This window comes from Mastomys coucha, unplaced genomic scaffold (assembly GCF_008632895.1).
Source record: "Mastomys coucha isolate ucsf_1 unplaced genomic scaffold, UCSF_Mcou_1 pScaffold18, whole genome shotgun sequence".
Classification (NCBI taxonomy): domain Eukaryota; kingdom Metazoa; phylum Chordata; class Mammalia; order Rodentia; family Muridae; genus Mastomys; species Mastomys coucha.
Window position 1 is genome coordinate 16849437 of NW_022196900.1, and position 11743 is coordinate 16861179.

Below are 11743 nucleotides of genomic sequence, written 5' to 3' on the forward strand. Positions count from 1 at the left end.
GAGGAGGAGGAGGAGGGGGAGAAGGAGGAGGGGGAGGAGGAGGAAGGAGAAGGGGAGGAATCATCCTTGCAATACTTAAATGCAGTATAAAAGCAACCAGATTGGGGCTGAACAGGAGAGTGGATAAATAGGCCGACATGCTGTGAGGAGAAGACAAAGTTGAGAAGAGCAGAAGGTTATCTTTGCATTCTGACCTAAGTTGATTTAAGGCATCCTCAATGAGATGAAGATAGCAATAAGAGGTACCAGTCTGGGTAGGTAGAAAGATACAACAATGAAGATGACAAGGAGTCATGAGCCTAGCAGACTGCCTTCATGCTAGGTGGGACAGTTGTGTTAGGTGCTCAAGGGAACATGGAAAGCCCAACCTGATATCTCTGTAAAAAAATACTCCCAATATTTGTCTTAGTTATTTTTCCTGTTGCAGTTATAAAGTACCCAATAAAAGCCAACTGTATTAGGTACGTCTCTGTTGTTTGAGTAAACAACATGAAGCAAAAGTGACATGTGTAGGAAAGTTTACTTTGGCTTACAGTTTCACAGGAATGAGAGTCCATCAAGGCAGGGAGGCATCAGACAAGCATGGTGGCAAGCAAGCAAGGCAGTAGGCCTGCATGGCAGCCATCAAGCAAAGTAGCAGGTAGGCATGACAGCAAGTAGGCATAGTGGCGGAACAGGAACCACTAGCAGGAAGCAGACAGAAATTGAAAGTGCTGTGGGATTTTAACCTCTCAACGATGATCACCCCTATTTACTCCATAGAGGGGCACTTCTCCACAATGTCTCCAAATAGGGACATCGCCTGGGACCAAGTGTTCAAAGGCCTGAGACTATAGGGGACTTATGTCATTCAGAACACCCCCCTCCAGCCCCCACAGCATGAGGAAGGAAGGGTTTATTTTAGCTCACAGTCCCAGGGTTCAGTGGAGCAGAGCAGAGAAGTCATGGCAAGAGGACCTTCAGATACCTAGTCACTTGACAGTGGCAGCTCAGAAGCAGGGATTGATGTGTGCTTGTGCTCAGTTTGATTTCTCCTTTGTATATAGTCCAAGAGTGAATCCCTTGTGAAGGTATCACACCTTTTTGGGAGGTGGGATCTTTCCATCTCAGTTAAGTGAATCAAGAGCTTCCCTCCACTGCATGCCTGGAGGCTTGCCTTTGAGGTAATTTCAGATCCTGTCAAGTTAACCATAAACTCTAATCTGGGACTCTAATCTGTAGCCATAACTCTTTCCACCTCTGCCCAGGAATTATGGAAGCTCCCTGCCCAGCTCTAGACTCCTGACTTGAGATTTCAGCCTCCAGTCTCTCCACAGCCATAGGCAGCAATTGCCTCAAACTTTTCAGAGCACACCGCCACCTCAGCAGTCTGCCTCCCACGTCCCCTGCCCAGTGCTTTGCTGGGTTTGCATGGGGCAGGGATTCCTGAATCTTTCTCTTTCTGAGACCATCATTAGGGTTGAGTGGATGCTAGAGAAGCCATGGACTGCAAGGTTGGGTAGAAGCACACAGTCCTCCCCTTTTCATCTTCTAATCTTTCTCGTTCCTCTTACTCTATGCATCTATATATTTGCTAACAAGACTTTATGGTCAGAGAAATATGCAAGTTAAGGCTTGTGGCGAGAGAATGAAAATGTTTGATGTGTCTGAGTCATTCGGGAGCCTTTAAAGACTGGTCCCATGATGAGAGGTGGCTCTCTGGTAAATTGCTTTAGACCAGCAGTCTTTTCTCCCTGGTATCACTCAGTTCTTCAATTCTCTCCTCTCTCTTCCTTCCTTCTTTCAGTGAGTAATGAACAGAGGGAGTAAGATAACAGTGCCTGGAACCCTGGGATGTGGAGGCAGTACCTCAAAAGAGCAGATGTTACGTCAGGAGAGACAGTTGACACAGGACAACAAATTCTACCTTTTCTCCATCACCTTTCTCTATCTCCCCTCCTTCTCCTTTCTCTTGCATTTTAATGCCAACGAGATACTAGTAAGATGTGTTGACACAGTCTGCTCGAAACACTTTGCATGTATTATTTTTGTAGAATGTTGTCTATGATATAAAACCAATCCTGGCAATTATTTCCACTCAAAATATTTGGGTGGCATACGGTGGCAGGTGGGTCTCAGACCTTGGGATTAGATGACAAATGGTTCCCCTTTATTGTATAAACTACCTGCTTAACAGTTGTAAGAAATCATGCATGTCTCTTTGGCTCTGGGTGAATCAATTACTCTTGTGACTGGATGAGAAAATTGTGTGACTGGACTAAGAGATGACCAAATATGAAGTCAAGAGACTCCCTGATATCTTTCCATCAGCACTGGAGAAGAAGGTGTGCTTCTTCTGTGTTTCCTGTGTCCTGCGTGCCTGGGACTTTTCCCCCAAACACAACCAAGATGACCAGCATTGACACCCAGAGCCCTGTTATCCTTTGTATACAGTTGCTTGGAGTTCACTTTCAGCTTAGTAGTCTAATTATCAGTAGTAAATTCTCAATAATTTTAACAAGAAATCCTGTATTTTCACTCTCCTTTGGGCATCACAGTTATCTAGCCAGTTCTTCCCAGGAAGCTGGCAGTTTGGCCCTTCTCAATGCCACTTTCCAGCTGTCTCCCCTCCCAATACCCTACTGCCCGCTCCCCTGCGGCCCAGACCTTTCCTTTGATCTGAGACATGGCTGGTTCCTGGGTCCACACCAAACAGCAGAATGATGGTGTCCAGCTCCAGATGTGATTACTCAAATCATTTCCTCCTGTGACCAGGACCTTCTTTAATACTTCCCAGGTACCAGGTGTTACCCCAAATATCTGCATGTGGAAGGGTTTGCTTGCTCTATTCTTTTCTGTTTTGGTAAGGCAATTAGGTCATTTAGAATATGAAAAGCTTTGAAACCATGAAAATATTTTATTTGAAGTTGAGAAAGGACTTTGATGGGAAAAGACAGCCATTTCCAGTTTAAACAAAGAGAGAGGAGACTTCTGTAAGACAGTCATTACTCAGACTCCTTTGCCCATTATGTGAGGACCTTAAGAAGTCATTCTAGTAAAATGGATTAATCTCAGCAGGTAGAAGTTGCAGAAAGAAATCTTTGGACTCAGAATAAGGAAGAGCTCTCAGAATTCAGAAACATCTAGAACCAACTTCATAAGAGAATTTAGAAGTTGTCTTTTATCCTGGCACCTTGTGTTTGATGATTATAGTGATTCTGAGATAGCTGGTTTTTATTTGTTTGTTTGTTTGTTTGTTTGCTTGTTCTTTTCTAGTCAAATGATTCTATAATTTTTTTCTGTTCACATATAAAACCTAGGGTCACCTACTTCATTTTGGTATTTCTTAAAGAACTAAATAAAGATATATAAGTAAGCAAGAAGAGATTGGTTACTTTTAATTTGTATCATAAATCAATGATCTTGGTTGGTGACCCAAAGAACTGAGAAATTTACTACAGACAATTCTTCCGAACTGCACACTGTTTAGAAGGTAGACTCTGGGTGCTGATTTCCCTAGGATGTAGCATCCAGTAGTTCTACCTAGCTCCTCTGGTCTTGCTGCTGAGGATCTAGCCAGTCTCTGAGGTGTCTACATTCCCCTGCACAGAATGGAGCTAAAAACACTAGCTACACTATGGGTTGTTGGTGGAAAACTCATACAAATATCCATGACCTTTTAGCATCACAGTGTTCCCGGCATTTCCTCAGGCAGAAAGCACATCCTGGAAACAAGTTGCACACAGGTACATGATGACACAGCTGGGAATGTCTCTGTTCATTGCCTCAGAGGCAGGGGCACAGGCCTGGAAGCCACGAGGCATGGATGCTCTGGTTCTTCCTCTAAACACTCAAGTAGATTTGGCCAATTTCCATCTCCTCTCAAGGACTCATTTTTCCTATTTTTTAAAATGTGTGAGTATAATATTAAAAAGATTATATGACAACACACAAATACACATACAAGCATATGTACACACATACACACATGCACATACACATGCATACATACTAATCTTACAACAGCCACTCCATATGAACATCCTCAGAAATTCCACCAAAGAAATCTGATGCTTGGGTAGAAAGTGTGTATGATCCTATCCCTAGCCACTGACCCACTTCCCCACTGCTAGGGCCCCATCTGTTATGAGATCATTCCCAATAAACTGCAGTTTTGCCTATATTTGTCCCTAGGCTAGATGCAGCTAGATGCAGGAAAGACCTACTTTCAAGCTGATCACCAAATCTTTTGCCAATGTGAATAGCTATTGAAAGTCTCAACATTTTCCTTGGTATGACACATGACCTCAGACTCACAGGGTCTCCTTTACATCATCAACATAGCAGCAATTCTAAATACATTGCAAGCCTCACAAAAATCGTTACAGATTCTAAAAACAGACTCTAGGTCCCCTTGGTCCATTTGTCTCTGTAGTGGCTTCAGCATCAAACAGCCTTCCAATATGCTAGAAAATGCCAGCATCCTCACCCTCCCTTTCTCTTACATGTAATCAGTCAACAATCCTGTCTGAAAAGAGATTTCCAATGGGCTGTTTGATATCCCAGAGTGACTCTACTGTGTAAGGTGGAAAGATCCCATGCTAACCTTCTCTCTAACCTTCATTCTCCTCCCAAGGACTCTGCAGCATCTTGAATCTCTGCAACTGTGGAGAACACAATAAGCTGTCCCCAGCCCTATTCTCCACCAGGTCTTTCAGGGAACATGTCATCTTCTTCCTCTTCTGACAACTTAAGTGCCATCCTTGTTCTGACTCTGGATCTTGTCTTGTCCTGGTCTCAAACCACATCTCTGGTTTTATTTTTCATTTACTGTTCAGTTGTTCAGTCCTGTTTCCATTTTTAAACGTTATTATCATTGTGTATGCATGTATATGCACAGTTACTATGTGGGTGCAAATGGTACCTCATGTATGCCACTGTGCCTTTGCCACAACGTTTGTGTAGAGGATAATTTTGTGGAATTGGTGCTCTTCTCTGCTTTTATGAGTTCTCTCACCACAAGCCTTTATGCCTTTACCCCCCAAGCCACCATGTTGACTCTCACTTCTTCCATTCTTAAATGTAAATGACCCACTTCTGGGTTTTAAAAAAAAGTTCTCATTGCTCCTCGAGTTTCTCTTGATCTCCACACAGCCAGCCTTGCTCATTCTCTCCCTCCTGCTGACTCCTCAGTCCATCAGAACCTGATCTTTCTATTCCACTGACATCACTCCTTGGTGCCTGTGGATCCATTTCTTGGAAATCTAAACTCCAATCACTCCCAAGGCATTTTTAACTTGGGTTCTCAAGAGTAATTAAAACTATCAATTACACCTTAAAAGGCCCTCTTTCTTAGACCGAGAGTCTGTTAGCTCTTTCTACCTCTCTAGGCATTGCTGTCTCCACTGCAGACTTGTAGTCCTCTGGCTTCCTCCACACTTGGATGTACACTTTATTAATCTGAGTGAGTGATGCTAGGCTGCGTTGGCACAGATTAGCTTTTTGTTTGTTTGTGCTCCCTGTCCAGAATAGGACAGGGAATAGCAGTTTGTCTCTGAGAACCATGGGGCATCACTCCTTGACATGACCAAAGTTGAACACTAATGAAAGAAATTCTAATTTTTTTCTTTGTATTCCAGAACGGTCTTGGTGACAACTATTTGCATAAAAGTATCTAGAGCAGTTACTCTGTGCTTGTCTCATCATTGTGTATGGGCAGTAGAAGTTCAGGAATCATTTGCCTATTCACTTAACAGGGATTGAGGTTGAGTGAATCTGTGTTCAATTGACTACAGTAATGGATATCCACTCAGTAACACTTACTAACACCTAAATTTGAAACTGATGGCAAGATTCCAGACTTTACTTTGACTGACTAGAATATGATATTTGGGAGCCTTGTAGAAGCTTGAGTGTGTTTTGCATGTGTAAGGGATGGGAACCATCAGGATTGGGGGTCAGACTCATAGCTAGCCTTCTAGACAGCTCTGAATGATCTCAGTCTGTGGCATTCACATCCTGTACAGACTCCCCCAATATTAGACAGAGCAGGCCAGCAGGCTTGAACCACCAGTAAGCTATTTCAGAAATGACAGAGTGTGACTTTTGAGTCTAGGTCATGAAAAACAAACTGACTTCTTTCTTGCTGACCTTCTGTGGGACTGGCCACATGGAGGAAGCCAGATGTGATGTCAGAGGAGCATTGGCGGTAGTAGGGAGAATTCCTCACAGTGCCGAATGAAGACCTCCTGCCAACAGCCAGGCAAGTCTGTCCTTCCAGGAGCATAGCCTCCAGCCGCAGGCAAGCCTTCAGAGGCAGCCGTTGTGCGCTCTCTGAGAAACCCTGAGTCACAACCTCCACATAAGCTCTTCCTGGATTCCCAACCCCCAAAACAAAGATGCATGTTTGTTAGTAAGCTTCTTTGTCCCCAGTTTGCCCAAGTCATGTGCCCTACTTTCCTATCTCTTTCTTTCTCCAAATTCTCTTTCTTCATGGGGACCTGTGTAAACGGAAGAACATAAATCTGCTTAGACTCCAGTATGGATTTCCCATTCTTCTCAGGACAAAGCCCAGGTCTGACTAGACCCGAACAATATGACCTCTGCTGACCTTCCAAAACTTTTTCTCATGGCTCTTTTAACTCCAAGTTCAGACCAACCACCAAGATTTCTTTCATTGTACAGCATGCCTTTGTTCCTGTTTCTTGTTGTGGCTTTTCGTTCAGGCTTCTTTCTTCATGGAACGTTCCTCTGATCTTTTCTCCTCAATCTGTTATTCATTTCTCCTTGGCCATCACATCTGTAAGGAACCCATTCTGATCTTTCCTACCCATGATTGGAGGTATGACCCTTTGTGTGTGTGTGTGTGTGTGTGTGTGTGTGTGTGTGTGTGCACGCACTATGTGTCATATATTCCCTATTTTACATTAGTTACCCTTTCCATCACTGTGACAAAACAACTGACATAAACAAGGAATAGGGTAGGAGATGTTTATTTTGACTGCATGTTTCAATATGGCAGAGAAGCTTTTGAGTGTGGTGATGAGAACATATTAGCTGCTGCATCTTCCTCTGACAATAGACCAGAAGTAAAGAGCTACCAGGGTAACCAGGGTAACTAACTACAACCCTCAAGGACTGACTCCTTGTGAAACATCCCTACTAGCTTAGTCTCATACCCAAAGGTCTTACAACTTCTCAAAGCAAAGTCACCAGGAGAAGACCCAGTGTTCAAACACATGATCCTGTGGAGGATATTTCAAAATTAGACCATCACTTGCCTTTACCACTCTACCATCCTGTGATATAACTGGCTTGTTATTGACAGTGACGTTATTAATAATTTCTTATAATTGAAGCTCTTTGGATCCCCTGGTAAATGTGCTATGAAGACACTTCCTGTACATAAGATTTCTACACCTTGGCTTTGATCTCCAGACTTGTCTGATTTTACTTAAGGCAGGCTGGAAACATTGAAAAAGCTGAGCTCAATCAATGAAGCAAAACAACTGGTAAATAAATCATTTATCTTCTTTATCCTAGTGCCTACCTCATCTCTGAGATATGTTGGACAATGCGTCTTAGAGTACCAATAGATTTGAGCCTTCTGTGAGCACAGGAATTCTCTCCACATGAACACACCCTTAGTTTATCTTTTTATCTTTCCCACTTTCCCTTCTAACCCCTCTTAGAGCTTCATACATTCTTCTCAAACAACTTTCACACATGTCCCTTCTCTGAGGGTCTGACTCCATAGCATGTACCCGCCCCAAGTTGTAGTCATTTAGTTAGCATTTACTATGAGTTGTAGGCCAAGCCAAGCTTTTTGTTTGGTTTAACTATATTAATTCCCTTAGCAACACAATGAGATAGGTACTAATCCATAAAAGTGAGGTAATAGTGCTTAGTCATAGGATTGTTATGAGGATTAAATGAGGTAACGTGGGTAAAGAGCTTAGCATGTGGTAAGACTGGGGGAGAAGATGGGCATGAAGGGCTTAGTGAAGGACTCAGTGCTGGTCTCTATGACCAATCAATTGCCCAAGATTACTTGGACGCTAAGTATTGGAAGTTTACTGCGCTCTGGTAGATTCTAGAGTGTTCAGTCTCCATTCAATAAGGACATTTCAGTTATTTTTCACAGCGGACTATAAGGTACTTAAGAGCAAGGACTATACTTAGTATATACTTAATTAAATATATTATATTTATTCCTAGAACCTAGCAATTCGGATGATAGAAAGAAAAGAAACTTGTATTGAAAAAACATCCATCTTTTGGCTCCCGCTACACATTCAGTTTGTATTACTCAATCTTATAAAAATTTGTTCTGTGATCCATTAAAATAAACTGAAAATTGCTATCTAAAAGAATATGTTGTTTTTCGCCTGTTCAGGATAGCTTGCTTATTTTGTAAACAGAAGCACCTGGCTTTATATTTTTCTCACATATAAAAGGAGCAAAGGTCACATTCCCTATATTGCTATTGTGTGTTGCACAGCAAATCACCTTGAAACTGAATAGCTAAAGACAACACATACTTATGAACTCATACGGTTTCTGAATTCAAATAGCTTTTTTTGTGTGGATCTGGCTGTTCAGCTGGGGTGGGAGCAGGCAGGGGTCAAGTTGTCTCCCTGGCTTGCATTCAGAAGGTTTGACTGAGGCTGAAGGCTCATTTCTAAGCTGTTCATACCATTGCTGATAATGACTCTCAGCTCCTTCTCAAGCAAATCGGCCATAAAATGGTAGTTATCTTTTCTGAGGGAAAACAAGAGGAACAGAGAGAGAGAGAGATGCCCAAGATGAAAGTCATAGATCTGTTGTGACTTAGTCTCAGCAGAGACATTGGATCACTTTGACCATGTTTATGGTGATGGTCAGAAGAGTCTATAAACAATTGTTTAGGAATGATTGTTAAACTTTGGATAATCTATCTGATTTACCAACCCTGATGCAAGAGGAAGAGACCAAACAGGACTGTGAACACCAGTGGGCAAACCCTCAGGAGAGGGTCTTGGAGACTAAATGCAATACCTCACATACTAAGGTACAATGTGTGGTTTTTGTAACAAACATCCAGTTTTTTCTCAAATGTATTAAATCTATTTTATGGGCTCAAAACTGGATAATCAAGTTTTGAACCTAAAGAACATAGTTTGCCAGCCAAAGTTTAACAATCATTCCAAGATGATTGTCCCTAAATAAATATGACTATTGAAATTCATATCCTGCTGAAGACTGAGCCAGCAATACTGGGGACAGCCATCTGCCGAGCACTTCATTTTATTTTCTAGTTTGAATAATAGCTTACTGTGTATTTTATTAATCTCAACAGTTCTGTGGCATATATACTTTCTACATGAGGACAATGAACTTTACAAAGGTAATTTGTCAAAGAGCACAAAACCTACCTATGATAAAGTCAAGATTTAAACCCGAAACTCAAGACTCCAAAACCCATTTTTAAAAATTATCTTTAACTATAAAGTGGCAAGTTACTCATGTTATTAACTAAAATAAGAATTATTATTACTGTTGTTATTGTTGTTGTCTTTTGTGGCAACATCTATATTCATGGACAGCAATTTCCTCCTGCTGTTGTACATGTCTATAGGGTATGTATGTGGATGCAAGTATGTATGGATACATATGCAATAGCATACATATATAAAGCTCAGAGAGGAGCAAAGGATTTTTCCTCTGTTGTTCTCTCAATCATTTGTTGCTGTTGATTTGTTATTTTGAGAGAAGTTTACTAGGAAGCCTTTTCTTGGACCTTCATATATAGACCAAGTTAGTCTAGAACTCATTTTTGAGGTAAGCTATCTCATTGAATGTACTACTCACTGATTGGCAAGACTGCCTAGTCAAAAGAAATCCAGAGATCTGATTGTCTCTACTGCCTCAGTGAGGGCATTGCTCACTGCCATACCCAACTTACTAACACTGATCCTAGTGATTCAAATTCAAGACTTCAAGCTTATATAGGAGGCTTGTTACCCAGTGAGCTAGCTCCTAACTTTTCCTTATGGTTACTTTGTATGTAACCATCGACAAAACTGGTCTGCCACCTCATAGAATATGTCTAGTCATTACAGAGTCAGAAGGCCTGATATTGCAATGGTTGGTTATTTGAATTTTAAAGCATGGCAGGCCATGCTGGTCCATACTGCCTGGTCCCCTTTACGAAAAGGATAAGGTAAACGACTTACAAAACAGATTCCTTGTAGTCTGTGGTGTAAATGGCAGGCAAGGGCTGTACAAGGAAGCACTATGGGCTTCTAGCCAGCAAGGAATGCAGACAAAACCAGCACTAAGCCCTGGGAATCCATAGTGACAGAACTGGTACTTACTCCAGGGACTGGGCCTTCGATGTTTATGAGCCATGATGAGAGTTTAATGTTGCCATGTAAAGAGGAATCACTATTCAGCCACCTAACTGCAGGAGGAAAGGGACAAGATCGTGGATGCCTGGGATTCTAGCTGGGCCAGGGAAGTTACAATGCCTGCACCATCGAAGCCAGCTTCTGTTGCATCCTGGCTCCTTGTCATCATAGCTTTCACCTGCAACCTACTGCAGTGGCACAGGAGGGGCAAGCCTTATTCCTATCTGACAGATAAGGACACTGTGACTCAGAAAGGTGAACAACGTGACCAAAGTCTAACAGCTAAAGTAACCACACTGTACTGATTTCTAAGCTATTAATGAACTTTCCAACTGTTTGGCCATAAAGAACTGCCTTCTGAGGTTAGAACCCATTCCTAAGTCTCTGCCCACCACTCACCACTCACTCACTCTGCACAACAAATCTAAGGGTACTACTCTGGACAGCCCTCCTGCGGAGTCTGTGCCCATTCTTTGAAGCTTGCCCTCTTCCACTCTTAAGGGAAGGGGAGGTCTTCCCAGTATTACAACTCATCCATAGTAGCTGAAAGGGGTCTGGTAATCCTTAAAGATGGGGTACAGAGCTAAACAAAGAATTCTCAACTGAGGAATACCAAATGGCTGGGAAACGCCTAAAGAAATGTTCAACATCCTTAGTTATCAGGGAAATGCAAATCAAAACAATCCTGAGATTCCACCTCACACCAGTCAGAATGGCTCGGATAAAAAACTCAGGTGACAGGAGATGCTGGCAAGGTTGTAGAGAAAGAGGAACACTCCTTCATTGCTGGTGGGATCACAAACTGGTACAACCATTCTTGAAATCAGTTTGGTGGTTCCTCTGGAAATTGGATATACTACTACCGAAGGACCAAGCTATACCACTCCTGGGCATATACTCAGAAGATGCTCCAACATGTACTAAGGACACATGCTCCACTATGTTCATAGCAGCCTTATTTTTAATAGACAGAAACTGGAAACAAGCCAGATGTCCCTCAACAGAGGAATAGATACAGAAAATGAGGTACATTTACATAATGGAGTACTACTCAGCTATTAAAAATGAATTTATGAAATTCTTAGGGAAATGGATGGATCTGGAGAATATCATCCTGAGTGAGGTAACTCAATCACAAAAGAACACACATGGTATGCACTCTCTGATAAGTGGTTGTTACCCCCGAAGATCAGAATACATAAAGTGCAGTCCACAAACCACAAGAAACTCAAGAAGAAAGACCAAAGTGTGGATACTTCATTCCTTCTTAAAAGGGGGAAGAAAAAAACCAAGGAAGGAGTTGCAGAAACAAACTATGGAGCAGAGACTGAAGGAAGGACAATCCAGAGGCTGCTCCACCTGGGAATCCTTCCCAT